The sequence below is a fragment of the Dipodomys spectabilis genome, unplaced genomic scaffold, assembly GCF_019054845.1.
Source record: "Dipodomys spectabilis isolate Male_0828 unplaced genomic scaffold, ASM1905484v1 ptg000086l, whole genome shotgun sequence".
Taxonomy (NCBI): domain Eukaryota; kingdom Metazoa; phylum Chordata; class Mammalia; order Rodentia; family Heteromyidae; genus Dipodomys; species Dipodomys spectabilis.
The window spans coordinates 1,465,782-1,484,304 of record NW_024870763.1 but is presented as its reverse complement, the minus strand read 5'-3'; positions in this window follow the sequence as shown (position 1 = coordinate 1,484,304).

Sequence of the window (18,523 nt, the reverse complement as noted above, 5' to 3'; positions counted from 1 at the left end):
GAAAAGAATGTATATGTACAATACATTTATTTACTCCCTTCATCCAGTTTCACATATCGAAATTCTATCTCAAATGTAATGTTGTAGAAATGGGCCTTTGTGTGTACATGGATAGTAATTAAGTCATGCAAGCAAAACTTCATGAATTGGGTTTAAATAAACAACACCAAATAAATTTCACTCCTGAACTTTAAAACAGGGCCTCACTCAGAAATAAAAAAATTCTGACTATGCTAGCATTGTAATCTTGGACCTACAGGCTCCAGAATGGAGAAATAAATTTGTTGTTTATAAGCAATTCAGTGTCTGGTAATCTGTCATCATACGTCAAAAGGACTGACAGTAAGCCAGCTGAAAAGGACTGTTGTGTTTTCTTTCTTTCTTTCTTTCTTTCTTTCTTTCTTTCTTTCTTTCTTTCTTTCTTTCTTTTCTTTCTTTCTTTCTTTCTTTCTTTCTTTCTTTCTTTCTTTCTTTCTTTCTTTCTTTCTTTCTTTCTTTCTTTCTTCCTTCCTTCCTTCCTTCCTTCCTTCCTTCCTTCCTTCCTTTCTTTCTTTCTTTCCTTCTTTCTTTCTTTCTTTCTTTCTTTCTTTCTTTCTTTCTTTCTTTCTTTCCTTCTTTCTTTCTTTTTTCTTTCTTTCTTCCTTTCTTTCTTTTGGTTGTGCGGCCTCAAATCTGGGCCAGGGCACTGTCCCCCAGTTCTTCAGCTGTAGACCAACGCTCTACCACTTAAGTCTAGGCCCCAAATCCGGCTTTTTCTGATTATGTGGTGCTGAGGAATTGAACCCAGGGCCTCATGCTTGCAAGGCAATCACTCTACCCCTGAGACACCTTCCCAGCGCCACTTTCTCTATTTTATTTTTCCATCTTTCCAGAGTCCTTCTGATATTGAAAAATGCTAAAGCTCCATAGAGAAACGTTTAAAAGTGCCCTTTTGTCCAATTCTAACTTCACCAATTTTGGAGTGTAAGGAATGATATCAAGTACCCGAGAGACCTAAGACAGGACACTTCATCGTCTTCTGCTTTGCTCATCAGCACCTAGTTCAAATTTACACTATATAAACAAATCAACTAATGGTAGTTATAATAAATTTTAAAATGCATACCCTGAAAACACTTTATGAACACTCTTGCACTGTAGTCTCATGGGCTTCCATGTCCAAAATAGGAAACTGAGGTTTAAAAAGAGGTTACAAAACTGGTATATTGGTTCATTTAAACTCAGACTGATCTATAATCATACTTAGGCTAACATACTATGTGCACTTATTTTTCTCCTCACAGAAAAGTTTTCAAGTTCTACACTCTTATATGCTACCATGATATCTTTATCCTGGGTGCTTTACTGGTGCCCCCATGTCATATCAGCTGAAGTTGATATATCTGTTCCCACTCAGATAAAACAGCTGAGAATTGAGCAACGGTACTTTTAAAATCTCCCATGCAGTAATAATGTGAAATTAAGAGTATGAAATCCTGGGCTAGAGAATAAAACTTGTAGACATTCACCAGTGGCTCAAGCATGTAATCCTAGCTCGTCAGGAGGCTGAGATCTGAGGATCATAGTTCAAAGCCAGCCCAAGCAGGAAAGTTCATGAGATTCTTATCTCCAATAAACCACTAGAAAACGGAAGTGGCATTGTGGCTGAAGTCGTAGAGCCCTCGCCTTGAGCTGAAGAGCACATGGAAAGCCCCCAAGCCCAGAGTTCAACCCCATGACCAACCAAAAAATAAAATAAAAGAGGAAGAGAATAAAACTTCTATGATGATGCTAGGCCTACCTCACAAATCTTTCTTGGTCTCTTCCTTCCTTCCTTTTCATTGCTGGGGATTGAACCCTGGGCCCTGTGCATATTAAGAAAGTGCTATAACACCAAGCTATATGGCCATTTCCATCTCTCCAATTTCACTCTCCAACTCACCTTGTTCCTGATACCTTACATTCCTTGGTCATAATATTTGGAGAATACTGAACTTCCTAAGTTTTTCATCATTTTACAGAATATTTGTTTTCTCCCTTCCTATATATCAAGACACTGTGCAGGAAGGATTCTTTTCAGCTCCCCAGGCAGAGTTCATATATCATTACATTTATAATAACAACTCACTTAAATAATTGTTTGTCTTCTTCAGACTATTAATAGACCCATGTTGAATCCTAGCTTTTATGTAAACAGGAATAGAATTCTTCTTGTGTTATTTTACTCTTTTTGACTTGGTCAAATTTTCCTGATTTTGTAGGAAAGGTTTTTCTGCAATAATAATTTTCAGGACATTTCTGCATATTGTGTATAATAAAATTAAGAGATTTCTAGCCAAAGCAAACAACTGAAAATTCTAGAGCTTAATGAATGTACTCTGGGTTCCTGTGCACTTGGCACTGCATTTGGCATCTTGGTATTGCAAAAATAGACAATCTATATTGAAAGTTGCTGTCTTTTTGGTTTCCCCTTTTCAGCCATATGAAGCATTTAAGGTGTATAGCAAGTAAACTGTGGGAGTATGAGCTGGTAATCTTTTAAAAATATTTTTATTGTAAAATATTGTATAGAGGGGTTACAGTTACATGAGTAAGGTAATGAGTACATTTCCCATTGAGCATTGTTACTCAATCCTTTGTTTTCCTCCTACATTCCTCTCTCTCCTTACTTCCCTAACTCTTCCTTCTCTGTATCCCAAAATTGTGAAGTTCATTTTCAACATAGTGTATTGTACATCTCATTGTTACAATTGGTCAACCACTATCCTTGTTTCAGCATTTTGTTATCCTTTCCCTCCCCAAATTAGAAAAATATATATACAAGATGCAGGGAACTGGAATCAAATACAGTGACAACAGAGGATATATGAGTTGGTAATCTTTAGCCTTCAAATTCCAAAACAAAAATAAGCAATGAAAGATCAAATTTGTTCTTTAGGGTAATCTCTGCCTTCCAAATGATGCTCTGATTCTTCCATTAAAATAAAATCCTGTTCCAGGCTGAAATGCAGATACCCGTGGAAATGATGACATTAAGTTGCTATTATTTAAATATGGCTTCCTATTAATGAAATACCATGGAAAAGGTTTTTACAAAAACTGGATGATAGCAAGAGTCATTTCAGACAAAGTTTATAGTGGGTAAGGTGGGTAAAAGTTACAAAATTGGAACTACATGCTGGAAAAAAGAATAAATTCACAGGGAGGAGTAACTTACTGTTTTAGATGAGCCAAGTTAAGATGGATCATTATGTAAGAAGAAAGTTTGTATTTGGTTCTTTCTAACTCGCAGATATTTTCTATAAAAAATGAATACTAGAGTGAAAAATCCAAAAGAACTTTGATGATACATATAATATTTTGGAGACAACAAAGATTTTCAGTAATAAAAACAGTTGAATTAATTATGGAATTTATAAACACTGGACTCTCATGTAATCATTATAAGTGATGCTCTTAGAACAGTATGAAATTTCTAAGGATGTTATTGGGTAGGAAATATATGCATGATACAATGAGATGAAAAGTCAAAGTATAAAGTAAGCTCACACCTGTAATCCTACCTTATCACAAGGGTGAGATTGAGGATCATGGTTCAAAGCCAGCTCCCAGAGAAAGTCCATTCAACTACCAAAATGCCAGAAGTGGAACTGTGGCTAGCACTGAGGTGGAAAAAACACAGAGAACAATGTTCAGGCCCTGAATTCAAACTCCAGTTTTGGCAATAAACAAATGAATAATCAAACAGATATATGAACCCAAATTGTAGGCATATATATAAATATATGCATATATGCAAGGCAGAGGAGTATAACCATGATGTCCCAGTGTTCACATTGTGGAGATCCAGGATGGGAACAGCACAAAAATTTACTTAATGGAAATTAAAAGTGACAATATGTTGGAAATGATCTGTACAACTTGGGCGGTGGGAGGGAAAGAGGAAGAAAATGAGGGAGGGTGTAACAAGTTACATAAGAAATGTTATAACTGCTTTACTTATATAAGTGTAACCCATCTGTGCATAACCTTGACAATAATATTAAAATTACAAAAAACAAAACAAAGCTTTTATTTATGATATTATATTTAAAAGTATATTTTAAAAGAATTATAGGCATGTTTTAAATTTCTAATGCATTGTCCAACTCTACTGCATTATACTGGAATATTGTAAGAATTACTTACACATGAGTCCATGAGTAAGGACCCAAATAAAAATTCCACAAAGAAATGAAACCTGGACCAAAGGGTCCTAATCATAATACCTTACTTCTATAGCAAATCACACAATCTCCCAAATCCTAATTTAATCATGATGATGAACCAAAGTCTCCATTTGTAGAAATACATACTTGCAACAAGGAGGGAAAAGGCACCCAGAGCCAAAGTAATGATACACAATTTTAAGAAGGATTACATAATAAAGGAATGTGTCCCACAAGTTTCCAACTCTAAATCTGGGAAAGTCAGTTATCTTTGTCATGCTAATAAAAAAGCACAAATAAAAGCTCACTGTGGGAATCAAAAAGATTGAGAACAGGTGTTCATTGTGACAGCAAATTACTATGTCTCTCTTTCCTTGTCTTATTCCCACCTCATTCTTGAATTCTGAAGGTCAGATTCTGGGGAGCCAGTTCTCTTAGCTCCAGTAATTAACAAAAGGGTGGTGGGAGATACATAGTTCATGGATTCTCTTTTTTTATTAAGCTTACTGAGTAATAATGGGACTATAAAACACAAGAAAGTCTTAAGTTTTCCAGTAATTTTTAAAATGCCTGCTGTAAGAAGAATCAAAATTAATGAAAAAAACAACTCAGACCAAGGGTATTTCCTATTACGTCCTGCAATGTTTTCAGGGTGTCTGCTTTGACTCCAGGGTCTTTGATAAATTTGGAGTTGATTGAATGACATTGTCCCATTTGTTAGGAAATGGAAAGACTTGGAAAAAAATTACATTAAGTAAAGTAAGCCAGGCCCAAAGAAACATAGGTCCCATGATTTCCCTTATTTGCAATAACTAGTACATGTCTCAGACAAGCAGAAATGGTCAGATAAGTTGATGTTAGGTGAAATGAATCCAAGATAAGTACTCAAATGCTTTTTCTTTCTTATTATTGTTTCTAACATAATTAAGATGATTCCTTTGTTGCTTTGTATGTCCCCTCCCCTGGTACAATACCTGTTTCACTGTATTTGATGTTGGTATTATATGTGGAGGGGAAGGGAAAAAATTGTTTATTAGGTTTACAAGTGGACTCATTGCAACAATGAGATGTACAAGACGTTATGTCGAAAAACGACCTTTACAACTTTGGCACAAGGGGAGGCATGGGGGTGGGGAAGGCGGAGATGACAAGCGATCATAAGGGGAAACAAAGGAGGAGGCAACAGTGCTTGATAAGAAATGAACTCATTACCTTGCTCATGTAATTGTAAAACCTCTGTACGGTATGTTCACAATAAAAAATGTAAAAAAAAAAAAACCCTCAGAAACCATATAAAGATATTTGTGGTGTACTGATACTAGGCAAAATTAAAATGTCATGTGTAAATATCAAATAACATTTACAAGCACAGATCCTAATTCTTCTGTGAGCTAATGTGATAATTACACATTTATACTTTCCAACAAAATCACCATTGAGAATCCCACAGCCAATTCCAATCACAGAAGCAATGCTGCAAAGAATTGCTAAATTTTTCATCTATTCATTCCTAGAGTTGAGAGAGTTGATTCTGCTGACGTTGACTGTTTGATCCTCTTCCTCCTCATAAATAAATGTGCCTATGTAGAAAAATTTATATCTATATCTTAACTTGATGGGTTTCTAGAATTTCTGGTCTGATCTTCAGTCTGAGTACCAGCTATGGAGCATATGTAGTTTAGGAAGATGGACTATTTCTTAACAAGCAGAAACACACTCTAAAACAGTTTTAACAGAAACATCTTTGATAATGGAAATATTCTATATATGCGTTGTCTAACAGACTAGGCCCTGGCAATATGTGGCTACAGAATCTCAAACGTTAATAGTGTGTGAGAAATTAATCCTTCCAATTTCAGTTAAATGGAATTTTAAATAATGAGATTCATCTACTCTGTTAACTGGACAGTGCAGTTTTCAAATAAGGAAGCTGAAGTTCTCACAAAGATGGTGATAATATATATCCAAGTGAAGAAGATTCTATTGGATACTAACTGCATGCCTCTGAATTATCTGAGATTTTATTTTTTATAGAATTCAGTCATCACTCACCTAGTTTGACAGCTGGGAAGAAAGGGGTAGGAGATTACATAAGCTACTTGGGTTACTGAAAATTGTTCCTTGAAGATGAGGATTGTGCATGAATCTTTTTATATTTAGCAGACAGCAAAGTGTGTAGAATCCTGTAGGAGGTAGAAATATAATGTTTGTTTTTCATTATGTCAAAGAGGTGCTCTGTTTATGAAAATGGGAGAGAAGTGAGACAGGCGAATTCTATAAATATACAAACAATATATACAAAATTTGCTACATTCTATTCCATGATAGGCCCTGGAATGAACTTTGGTTCTTTGCACATACTATAGATATTTACACACTAAAAAACAGAAATGTAATCCTTTAATACTGTTAAAATACATAGACTATCTTCTTAAAATATATTCGTGGACCTATTTTTTCCTTAATTTCTTCCACACCTGCATTAAGAAATGTCTCTAAAAGAAAAATTTCTAGGTGTGTAAAATTTGAACTCCATCTATTTCTTTTGTCGAATTGGACTCTAGATAGGATTGAAATCCCTATTTCATCTTAAGGCTTAGAGCTAGAAAAAGAATAAGGATTCTCGACAAATTGTCAAGCCTCATTTTTAAGGAGAGCTATGTACGTATTAGGAGAAATATGTATCTGTCTTGGTAGCTAGGAACCTTCAAGAAACAAAAGAAAAAGAATAATTTCATGGCAGTCTCATGTATTTGCATACCTTCAAGTGAACACTAGCTGCTCTATATTCTATAGTATATTTGCAAGAATATTTTCATAAGCTATTTCTAAGCTATTGTCATCCTCCAGAGTAAAGTTCATGTATGCCTATGTCTCATTATATAGATTGTAGTTGCTCAAAGTCAGAACCTATTGTTTGTATAGGTTTCACATGGCTATCTTTGCTTAACTCCATGTCACTGAGGGCTGGGAGATTCACTTCAAATATATAAATACACACACATACCCACAAATATCTGACTGGCTTTCACTATTGTCGTACAAATTAACTCCTTTTTGCCTCTAACTCAAGAGTATCATAAATCTTCTAGCATACACGAAAATGTGACAAGTTCATTATTAACTTGCAAGTAGGTTATATCTCTAGCTTCACACAATTCTAAATACTCATATGAAGAAAAATATATATCTAGAGTTTTGGTGTGCTTTTATATTACAAAGCTCTCAATTTTCACCTTATTTTCCTGGAAGAGGCACCAGTGCTCGATAGGTAATGTACTCATTACCTTACTCATGTAACTGTAACACCTGTACAGTATTTTTACAATCAAAAACTTACAAAAAGGAAAAAAAGGGAAATTGGATGTCACGTATTTCCATTAGAACTAACTAAATATAGGGGCTTTAAGTTTCTACAGGATTTAAGGACCTAGTAAGTTTTGGATATGCCCCAAGGCCATTACTAAAAGCTGAGGGAGAGAGATCTAAAAGTGGAAGTAGATAGGTGACCAGAGCATAATTTTGTATCTTTAGTTCACTGTTACAATAACAGGGGTACAAATCAACATGATGGTTTGTAGATACAGGACCAGAAGACGTACTGGAAACTGACATCAGAGTAGGGTCATTCATTGTGGGAAAACACAAATCAGGAGGCAAGAAAGGATGCAATCAACCGTGTCCATGAAACAACACAGAATGGTATAAAGTCAAAGTGTTAACCAGCCCATGAAGAAGGTGTTTAACATCACTAATCACCAGAAAGTGTTAGTCAAAATAATGAAGAAAATTACCGCTTCATATGAATTAGGCAGGATAACTACAAGAAAAGAAAAGAACAATGTTGACAAAAGTGTGGTAAAATTGGAACCCCTCTATGGGAACCAGTAGAGCATCTCTTCAAACAATTTAAAACAGGATTATTCATACTTGTCATCCTAACCACTCAGGACAGGGGCTGAAATAAAAGGATAGTGGTTCAAAGCCAGCCTGGGCAGAAAATGGGAAGTGGATCTGTGGTTTAAAGTGGTAAACCACTAGCCTTGAGGAAAAGTTCAGAGACAGTGGCCCTGACCTGAGTTCAAGCCCCATGACAGAAAATAAAAAAAGAAGAAAAGAGAATTTTCATATGATCCAATTACTCCATTCCTGTGTATATCCTCTAAAGATCTAAAAGCAAGGTCTGGAAGAGATCCTTGTACTCTCATATTCATTTTGTACAATACTCAAAACCTGGAGGCAATCCAAGTGGCCATCAACTAATGAATAGCTAAGGCAAATGTGGTTTATACCCACAGAAGTATATTATTTCAACTTTAAATAGAATTATGTTTTGACAACTGCTATATTAAGCATGAATCTTTGGGACACTTTGCTAAGTGAAATAAGCCAGTCATAAAAAAGATCTAATATTACATGATTCTACTTATATCAGTTATATAGAACAGTCAAATTGATAGAGACAGGAAATAAAATCGTACTTGATGCATATCTTGAAGCAGAGGAGAGCGGAAAATTGTTTTACTGAATATACAATTTGAATCTTGGAGGATGAAAAGTGTGAACACTGATCTTATACAATATTGTAAATGTACTTACTACAACTATGCTGTATTCTTAAAATGATTAAAATAAAAAAAAAACCTGGGAGAGGAGAAGGAGAATGATGAAGAGGTAAGTATAATCAAGGGACATTGTATGCCTATGTAGATATATCAAAATGAAATACACTTATTTAACTAGGTAAAGCTAATACAGAGTTTAAAAAAGATAATACATTTTAAGTTGTTGCATTTGAGCACAATTATTGAAAAAAAGAGAAAAACAACAACAGGCTGGGAAACAATTTAAATTGTCAGCATTCTATAAACCTGTGTTCAAAACTATATCTCATTTAAGTGTGTGAGGGTTTTTTTTGGGGGGGGGTCTCTGGTTGTGGTTCCTGAAATCTGGGCCTGGGCACTGTCCCTCAGCATTTCAGCTCAAGGCTAGTGCTCTACCACTTGAGCCACACCACTGCTTCTGGCTTTTTTCTTTTTGCTTCTGTGGTGCTGGGGAATCAAACCGAGGGCCTCATGCATACAAGACAAGCACTCTACCACTGAGCCACCTTCCCAGCCCCTGTGAGGTTGTTTTTTAAACATGTTTTTATTAGTATTATCTTTAAGTAGTTGTACAAACAAGTTCCCATTCTGCACAGCAGTATATGAATATGATGTATCTGACAACATATTCACCCATCCCTCTCAACGCAACCCTTCTCCCACTTTTAAAAAAAATTGAGATAGGTGATTACATAATACTCACATAATTCACAGCATTGTGGAATTATGATACTTAGTAAAAGTCACAAACATATTTTAACCATACAAGGAAAATTATCATTTTCATGGTCTATAAAGTTTGTGAATTCTATGAGCTTTGACAATACCAAGTATTTCTTCCATATCAGGTGATGTTTATATTTCTTGCCTTTTGTATAGTGTAGATTATTCCGCTTTCCTTCTTATTCCTCCCTTCCAATCACTGTCTTTGGATTGCTTATTTCTTTTCCTTCTATGACCAGTGGAGCTGATGGGCCTCTTGTTGTGTGTTGTTCTGTTTTCCACTCATTGTGTTCCTCCTTCTGGCTTCCCTCCATTGAGTGCAGATTTTTTTTTAATGTAATGAGAGTATGCTCAGGGAAATCACCCCATTAGTTCAAAATACATTGTCAATGTGCCTTAATTTGGATGTTTTCATACACATTTTCAATATATAATAGCATATGTAGCATATGAAATATGTTTCTTCTTTTTCTTATGCTTGAAAGCAGTTTCTAGTTGCAGATAAAATGCATCAACTATTCCTCATACAAAAGAGTAAAACATTACACACGAGTTCTAGAGCCCTTGATATACATAGCAAAACATCTCAGGTGCTTACCATAATATCCAACCTTCTTTCTGAATCAATAGATTTAACTGAAGTCTAGGGTAAGTCAAATAGTGATAACATCTCCCAATAGTGATAATATTTAGATAATACAGATAAAAATGTTACCTGATAGCATCTAGGATATTGCTTTAAGGCCAGTCCACACATGTTCTGTATTTCTTGATTTCCTTCTTTCTGTTCCTTCATCTCACTTCCTGGAACTTGGAAGTGATTACTGGCAATTTAGGGGTCACTTTGGGCCAAGACACTGAGAGATATATCCTAATGCTGGGGTATGCCTACATCTTCTTGGAATCTTCATGCCTGTACTCTCTTCCTCTGGGCTTTCAACAGATAAGAGACTAAACCATTACTAGTTGCATTTTTATGATCATTTGAGTTCTCCTATCCTTAAGATACTTACACTGTGGATTGAGATGCACTCACAGAAAATACATAGTATTGCATATATATATATATATATATATATATATATATATATATATATATACATATACATATACATATATATTCCTTTAAGTAGTTGTAGCAAGGGTCATCATTCAACAAGTCAGAAAATAAATACAATACAGCTTGATCAATATCACTCCTTTTATCATTTTTCTTTCATTTGTTCATCAAAATGTCATTACCAGTTTCTTCTCTTCCTCTTGTTCTGAGATAGAAATTCATCTATTCTAAAGCCAAAGGATATGCTTCCTTCACTAGCTAGATCACGTTCACTGACTTTTGCTTTCTTAAAAACTGCTTAACTTCTGCAAGAGGGAATTGAAGTCTGCTAGACAGGAAGGATTGAGTGTAAGCTGTGGGAAGTGTTCTCATACTCTGCATCTAGAGGGCTAGTAAACATGTTGATCTGCTCGATGCCTCAAACAATTCAGAAAGTGGCTTGCATTTTCTAAAACCTAAATCCAAACTTTCCCCTTCTCCTTCCCACCAAGAATTCTCCCTCAGGCCTCTTCCTACCATAGTGTCTTGGCAGCTTAGAACTGCTTTACCTCAGAAATGTGGCACCAGAAGTCTGCCCTATGCTCAGCCAAGCATTTGGGATCTGGCTGATTCATCTATGGCTCTGAAAATACTGCAGTCTAATCTGTGTCCTGTGCTCAGGGTTCAATATGTGTGCTTAAATCCATAGCTACGTGCCTCCAGAGAGAGCAGGCTTTCCTCTTTCTATTAGCATTAGGAGCAGAAGTACCAGATAGGTTCTTTATAATAAAGCAGCCACACACAGCGGTTGGTTTTATAACCACTAGGTGAGGTGAGTTTGCCTAAGGGAGCCAAAGCATTATGTGAATAAGGTGTTTTCAACTGGAAGCTCATAAGCCTCCATTCCTAAGAGGAAGCTGCTGATAATAAATTCTGTCTGGGAATGGACTTTGTAGGAGATAGAATATTTTTCTGTGAAAGTGATTGCTTGAAGGAAAGCATTGACTACACGTAGCCATAATCTTACAAAAAGCTATTTTAACTAAAGTATATCCTGTAAGTAAAATCGTTCTAGGAACATGGTTCAACTCATAGGCACAGTTTAATTCATAGAGCACAAGCGTAGTAAGAATTTTCTAACAATTTCTGGCATGGTTGTCCTGGTTTCATTGATTGCTCTGAAACTGATCCCCTTTCAAACTAGCCAGCTGTGCTTCAAAAGAGGCAATTGAGCAAGATTTTGAACACAACTTCTGATCAATACCAGAAGTAGTAACTCATTTATGGTAAAACCTACTTCCTACTCAGACTTCCTACTCAGAGCGGTTGCTTCTTTGGCTTCCTGCCAATAACATGCCCTTCAACATAACTAAACTTTGCCGTGCTAAGTTTCTTTCAACTTGCTTGTCTTTCTTGGGATATTGGCTTACACTATGGGAGTATTCCCAATAATCTGGGGTATTGTCAACAATCTTTGTTATGCAAGGCAGGAACCCTTTAGAAGGAGACACATCCTGCCTTGTTGAGGTAGCTCAAGGTTGGTTTAAACCCACCCATTGTGGTTAATGATGGAAAGTGTATCAGCAATGTCAGGAAAGGGCCGATGGAAGCACCCCAATAAAAAGTTACCTCATGCATTGGCCATGAGAGGAAAAATTGGACTAGTGCACATTACCTTGTTGGTTGGGGACTTTCATGTGCTGAGTGAGTCTTAGGCACAACGAAAACTTAAGTCTTGATGTTTGTTTTCATTCTCTGGCCCAAGAATAAAAATGTGGGAGCTGGAGGAAGCCATATTTGAGAAATGTCCAGTAAGGGGAGAGTTGAATATAAGAGGGGAGCACAAGAAACTTACAATAGATAGGATTTAGTGCACCAAAAACTGAAATCTCAAGAGATCTGCTAAAATGGGGAGTAAGAATTCTAGGCCTAAGGAACCAAAGAAAAATGATCCAAGGACCTGCTTCTGATAATCCACTGGGAGAATGGTGAAAAAGATCTCAGAACACTATTAAATAATGGATAATTTTTATTATTGAGATCCATACTGTGCACTTGTCCAAACAACAATTTGTTATACATAAGTGCTTGACGGTGTGTGTTTTAAATCTTATATGCTGAAAGGGGAACTCAAAAAAGTCATGTCCAAATCTGGGTGCCAGTGGCATGCACCTGCAATCCAAGCTACTCAGGATCTGAGGATTGGGGTGTAAAGACAGACAGAGAAGAAAAGTCCTTGAGACTCTTATATCCAATTAACCACCACAAAACTGGAATTGGTGCTGGGCTCAACTAGTAGGGCTTTCTTTCGCCTTGTGCTGAAGAGCTCAGGGACAGTGCCCAGGCCCAGAGTTGAAGTCCTATGATCAATAAAAATTAATGCTTGGGTGAAATGGATTAAATATTCTGCTCACCATTACTGTTAAGACTGTGTGGCACAGAGACCAGAAAAACAAGTGGTACACTTCCCACTGTAATGAACCTCAGACCCTCAAGGGCATGGAGTACATGATCTGTCGGCCAAACAGAGCTTGGGGAAACTCGAAAGACCCTGCTGTTGCTGTTTGCAAGAGGAGGATCTAAGACAAAAATCCTATCTTCCCAAGGCCAACTATACCCCTTGCCTCTGTAGGTACGGGGGACAACTGGCATTTCTGGGAAACTTATCAAGATGCAGTGAAGGCCGAACCTGTGAAGAGTTGAGCAGTAAGCACTAAATATAGCCAGGGGAAATGTCTGATGGTATTGTGGAAGACCAGTGCTGGAGACTTTCCTGGCCAACTAGAGTAGAACCTGTGCTTTGGTTCAATTTGCCATCACTTACATCCTAGCATTTCATCCACCTGTCCATTCTCAAACATTTTATACTAGTTAGGAGAGACCCCTTCCCCAGAGGGTCATTCATATTTCATATTTACATGGGTACTATTCAGGATCCTCCCCCAAAAGTTTCCAAAAATTCAAGCCAGGCCCCAGATAGCAGCTTAGGAATCAGTATAATTAGTATAAATAAGTTAGTATAATTAGTATAAATAAAATGTAGTTTGGAGGCTAGGAATATGGCTTAGTTTTAAATTGTTTGCCTAGCATGCATGAAGCCCTGGGTTTTATTCCTCAGCACCAGATAAACAGAAAAGACTGGAAGTGGCACTGTGGCTCAACTGGTAGAGTGCTAGCTTTGAGCAAAAGAAGCTCAGGGAGCACCAGGACTGGCAAAAATAAAATGTAGAGTAGAATAAGATCAACAGAGATTTGTTAATTATACTAAAAGATTTTTTAAACCCATAAATTAAGTGCTCTAGTAGGATGGCATGGGAAAATTAATTCTAGAAACATTATCTATAAAGGGTAGATTTTGTTTTGTGATTGAAGGCCAAAGCTGCACAAAGGACTTAGAAGAATTCAACATTGGCAAGTGAGTGAACTAAAAACTCAGATAAAGGGCTGAGAAGGTAGCTCAGCAGTAGAGTGTTTGCCTTGCATGCTTGAGCCTCTGGGTTCGATTCCTCAGAACCACATAAGCAGAGAAAGCCAGAAGTGGTGCTGTGGCTCAAGTGGTAGAGCGCTATCCTTGAGATGAAGAGCTGAGGAACAGTGTCGAGGGCCAGAGTTCAGTCCCAAAACTGACCAAAAATGAAAAAAGAAGGCCAGCTACACATAAAGGGTTTCCTACCAAGAGGGAAGGAGGGTTTCCTACCGAGAACGAGGGAGTTTGGCGGATTTTTATCTAGCAGGAATGCAAGTTTCCCTTGTGGGAGAAGGATTGCCTTCTAGTAAGGAGGGTGTTAATGATCACATTGGTCAAAATCATCATTCAGTTTCATAATGCCCAGATAAGTGTCTAATGTTTGTCAGGTATTGACTTGTGAAAACATATATTTATTAATGTACTACCATCTGCGTGTCAATCTGTTCCTATTTTCTCAACCCCAGGGGCTCAATCTCAGGTCCGGCATAGTTTCTGCTAGCTCATTTTGCCCCAGGATTGCATGCTGACCCTCACCCATTCAAGAATTTGGCCCTGTAGGCCATGAATTCAGATGCCAGCACTCCCAAACAATAATCGTGTAGTAAGAACCTGATGGTGACACATGTTTTCCTTTTCTGCGAAAGTCTTGGGTGTCAGGTATGAAATGGAAAACATATGCAGTCCTATATCCTATGTAATCAAAGTAATCAATGTTCTATGTGCCAAAATAATCAATAAAATAGTCAATACATGAACAAAATGAAAAATAAAATGAATAACTACACGTAATATAGAATCAACATATGTATGTAAATATAAATCATATATCTAAAATGTACACGAATGGGATGTTTTCTAGTGTTGAGGATCAGTTTCAGGCCTAAGGAACAGAACTGAATTTCTTCACTTCACGGAGGCGAGCTTCCCCTTCCCTTACAGTGTAACAGATTTACCCAGACCATGAGTTCCAATACCAGTCCTGGCAGAGAAAAATGGCATCTCTATACTATGTGATGCCCAATTCTTAGGTATTTCATTATGCCTTCATTAAATGAATGTGATTGTGTAAATGCTTCATAAAGTATTGATTAAAATCGATCAGTGTCCTATAATAGTGTATAATTTTATCCTGGAATCATTCAAGAACTGCCTATCCAATAGTACATACATCCCATTCTATTTGTATTCATATGGATATGAATGAGTGTCTTAGGATCTCCTGCCATTTGGAGGTGGCAGGACCAGGATTTGACCTGTGGGCTCCAGCTCCCACCACTTAAACCTACGGATAGGGAACTCACTGGTCTGTCCCAAAACATCAGCAAGACCAATGATTAGGCAGGCACCAGTGGCTCTCAGCAGTCCTCCTTGATACAAGCCTGTATAGGAGGATTATGGTGAAAGTCACCGTAGGCAGGAAAGTCCTTGAAACGCCTGTCCAAGTTCAATGTCAACAAAGCCATAAGTAGACCTGTATGGTAGAGGGGTAGCCTTGATCAAAAGCAGCTCACGGACTGTGCCCAGACCTTGAGTTCAAGTTCCGAGATTGGCAACAAACAGTCATACAGAACAATCTGTGCAGCCATCTGGCTAAAGCAAGTCACCCTCTTGTCTCCAACTGAATTAGACAGAGTTTACTTGGAAAGGGGCTGGGGAGCCGCTGTCATCTTGACTCCACCTATGCAGCCTGCATCACAGGATACTGACTGCACCCCCATTCTTTCATGGTTCTTTCTAACCAATGGGATACAAGAATTGTGGCCACTCCCATATTCCATGCTGTCCAGTAGCACCCAGATTCCCTCTGTTGGTTGACACCACTACCAGCAGTTGAGGAAGTTAGAGGTGGCTGGGTGGTGAGCAAGAGTCTTGAGGCGACTTTGGAGTGGATTAGGAAAGTTACAGCCTAGTCAGTGAGTGGGAGAACAGAGGATTACTCAGAGCCTGGGAATGTGGCCAGCCCATCTCTCCCATCCTAGTGCTCAGATGTCTTTAACAACCAGACTCCGTGAGAGAGCTGTGGGCAAGAAACAACTGCCAGATCACCGACAGAAGAATCCTGCCATCAGACCTGCAACATTCAAAAAAACAAAGAACACAAAAAGGGAGGGATCCCCAAGACAAACACCACTGGAGAGCGTGATACAAAGGAAGGTCCAGCCAAAGGTGATGCCAACCCCAGACCACCCCTGCCTTTGGAGAGTGTTACAGCCATCAGGGTGCAGAGTGTCAAGGGTCCCGATACCACCAAAGATCTTCAGAGGTGCTACCAACACGTGGTGCCTGCCCTGGAACGCAGCAAAAGAAGAAACCAGGCGCTCTGTGCCAATATCTAACCACTGAATCAGGAAAAGACAGACCTGCAGTATCAACGGGAAAAATAGAGGGATAAGATAGCCCAGGGGCACAAAGAACTGAAAATAGAGCTAGAAATCCACAAGCCACTCATACAGAAGTTGGTTTTGGCAGAAAGCGATTTACAATCAGCACCGGCCCACATGCAGCACGTGGCCGATCACAGAGTAATGGAGCACAAAACTGTCACCAGCTGCCTGCAGGCCACATAGCAGTGCATGGCAGAGTTGGAGATGGAGGCTTCTGCAGTCACTGCTGCACAGAAGGAGATTGAAATATTCTTCGAACAGCTGAATGATGTAACACTTCAGCTCGAGTAAAAGATCAGAAGCTTCTATGACCTGGAGCAAGTGAACAGAGAGTTGCAGGAGAAGCTGGAAGCACTCTGGACATAGAAGAGCAACAGGAATAACAGAATCTGCAAGCTCCAACAAACACTGGCAGGGTGTGAGATACTGACAAGACTACTGGATAACCTGAGCTGGATGGTGACAGCAGCGAATCTGGACACAGACACCTTAGTGAAGGACCTGAGAATTGAGAGGTCCACACAAAGGAGGAGGCCCGGCCGCTGACCGAGCAGGTGAATCAACTGACAGAGCAGAAGGAGGAAGGGGCTAGGCAGGTGCTGGATTTTGAGAAAGAGCTGGGGGAACTGAGAAGGAAGCTGGCAGAGCCATGGCCCCCCACAGGACTATCTCAGGCCAAGCAGCAGCTGCAGACCCAGGCCTACCACATGCAGATGGAGTTGAAAAACCTGGAGGAACAACTTCACATCCAGGTCCAGGAAAACCAGAGGTCCAATCTCCAGAATGCAGACCAGTGGGAACAACTGCGGAGACTGGAGGAGAAGGCGGAGGGTTGGCAAGGGATCCCGGAGACCCCATGATGCACATGTCTGTGCGACCCACAGCTAGAAGAACAGCTGGCCTTGCTGTGGGTTACTCTCCATAGGGTGAGCGGTGAGAAGGAGGAGTTTGCTAGCATCTTGGACTCTGAGCAGCAAGTGAAGAAACATCTGCAGGAACAGATGGACCACTCAGAGGAGAAGATAGAGAAATGGAAAGAGATGGATGAGAGAGAGACCCAAGTGGCTTGGGAGCTGCAGGAACAGCAGGAGTAGTCCCTGGCCCAGCTTCAGGAGCTCAGAGCCACCTGTGAGCATCGCATCACCTCCAATGAAAGGCTGAGCTCCAAGAAGTAGGCCTTGCAGCAGCACCTGCAGAGGCAGACCCAGCTCCTGGAGCAGCTTTAGCAAGTGCAGGGCTCGATCAACTGTGGGGACTAGGTGATGCCCCCAAAGTGGCAGGACACTCTCAAGTGCCTGGAAGTAATCAGAACACAGGATGAGTGCCTGCAGGCCCAGCTGATCTTCCTGGCTTTCCCTGGGGAAGGGGAAGGTGTGAGCCCTGGAGAAGCAAAAGGTGAGAAAGCCACTCCCCCTGATGTGCCCATCACAGAGGATAGAGACATCCTCCAAAGTAAGAGGGATGTGTCTCTGCAAGCACTCTTTGAGGCTGACATCCACAGGGGGAAACTCCTGCAGCAGGAGCGGTGGGCCTGTTGCAGGCACTCGATCCACCCGACAGCTCAGTGCCAGATAGAGCTGGATCCACAGGTACCCGCCCCGTGAGCTGCCACCACAGCATGTGTGAGGATGGGAAGTGCGACAAGTGGGAGTCTAAAAACAAAATCTGCTTAATCCACAACCTGCCTGAGAGGTGCACTTCCATAGTCCAGCGAACAAGCTCCACCATCCATGCAGCCAGGTGTTGGCACATATCCACACCGTCCAGGAGTTGCTCCTGGTATGTAATGGACAGATGTTCATCCTGGATCAACTGTGTCGGGAGAAAGCAAAGGGCATGTGCCAGCTGTCCCAGGAGAAGATAGAGAAGAGGAAAGAGCTGCAGGAGCTGCTGTCTCTCCTCTCAAGGGGCTCCAGATGTCGGTCCAGTCTGAGCCCCCCATCTGTGTTGCTGCTTTAGAGGCCTCAGGCTCCTGGGTGGGCAAAATGAGGGAGGAGCAGAAAGGTTTTGAAGAATTGCAACTTCAAGACCATGTGGAACCTGCCAGAGGAGAGGTCGGGGTTCTTAACCCCTAGAGGACTCTCCCACAGAGCACATCCTGCCACAGATGTCCCACA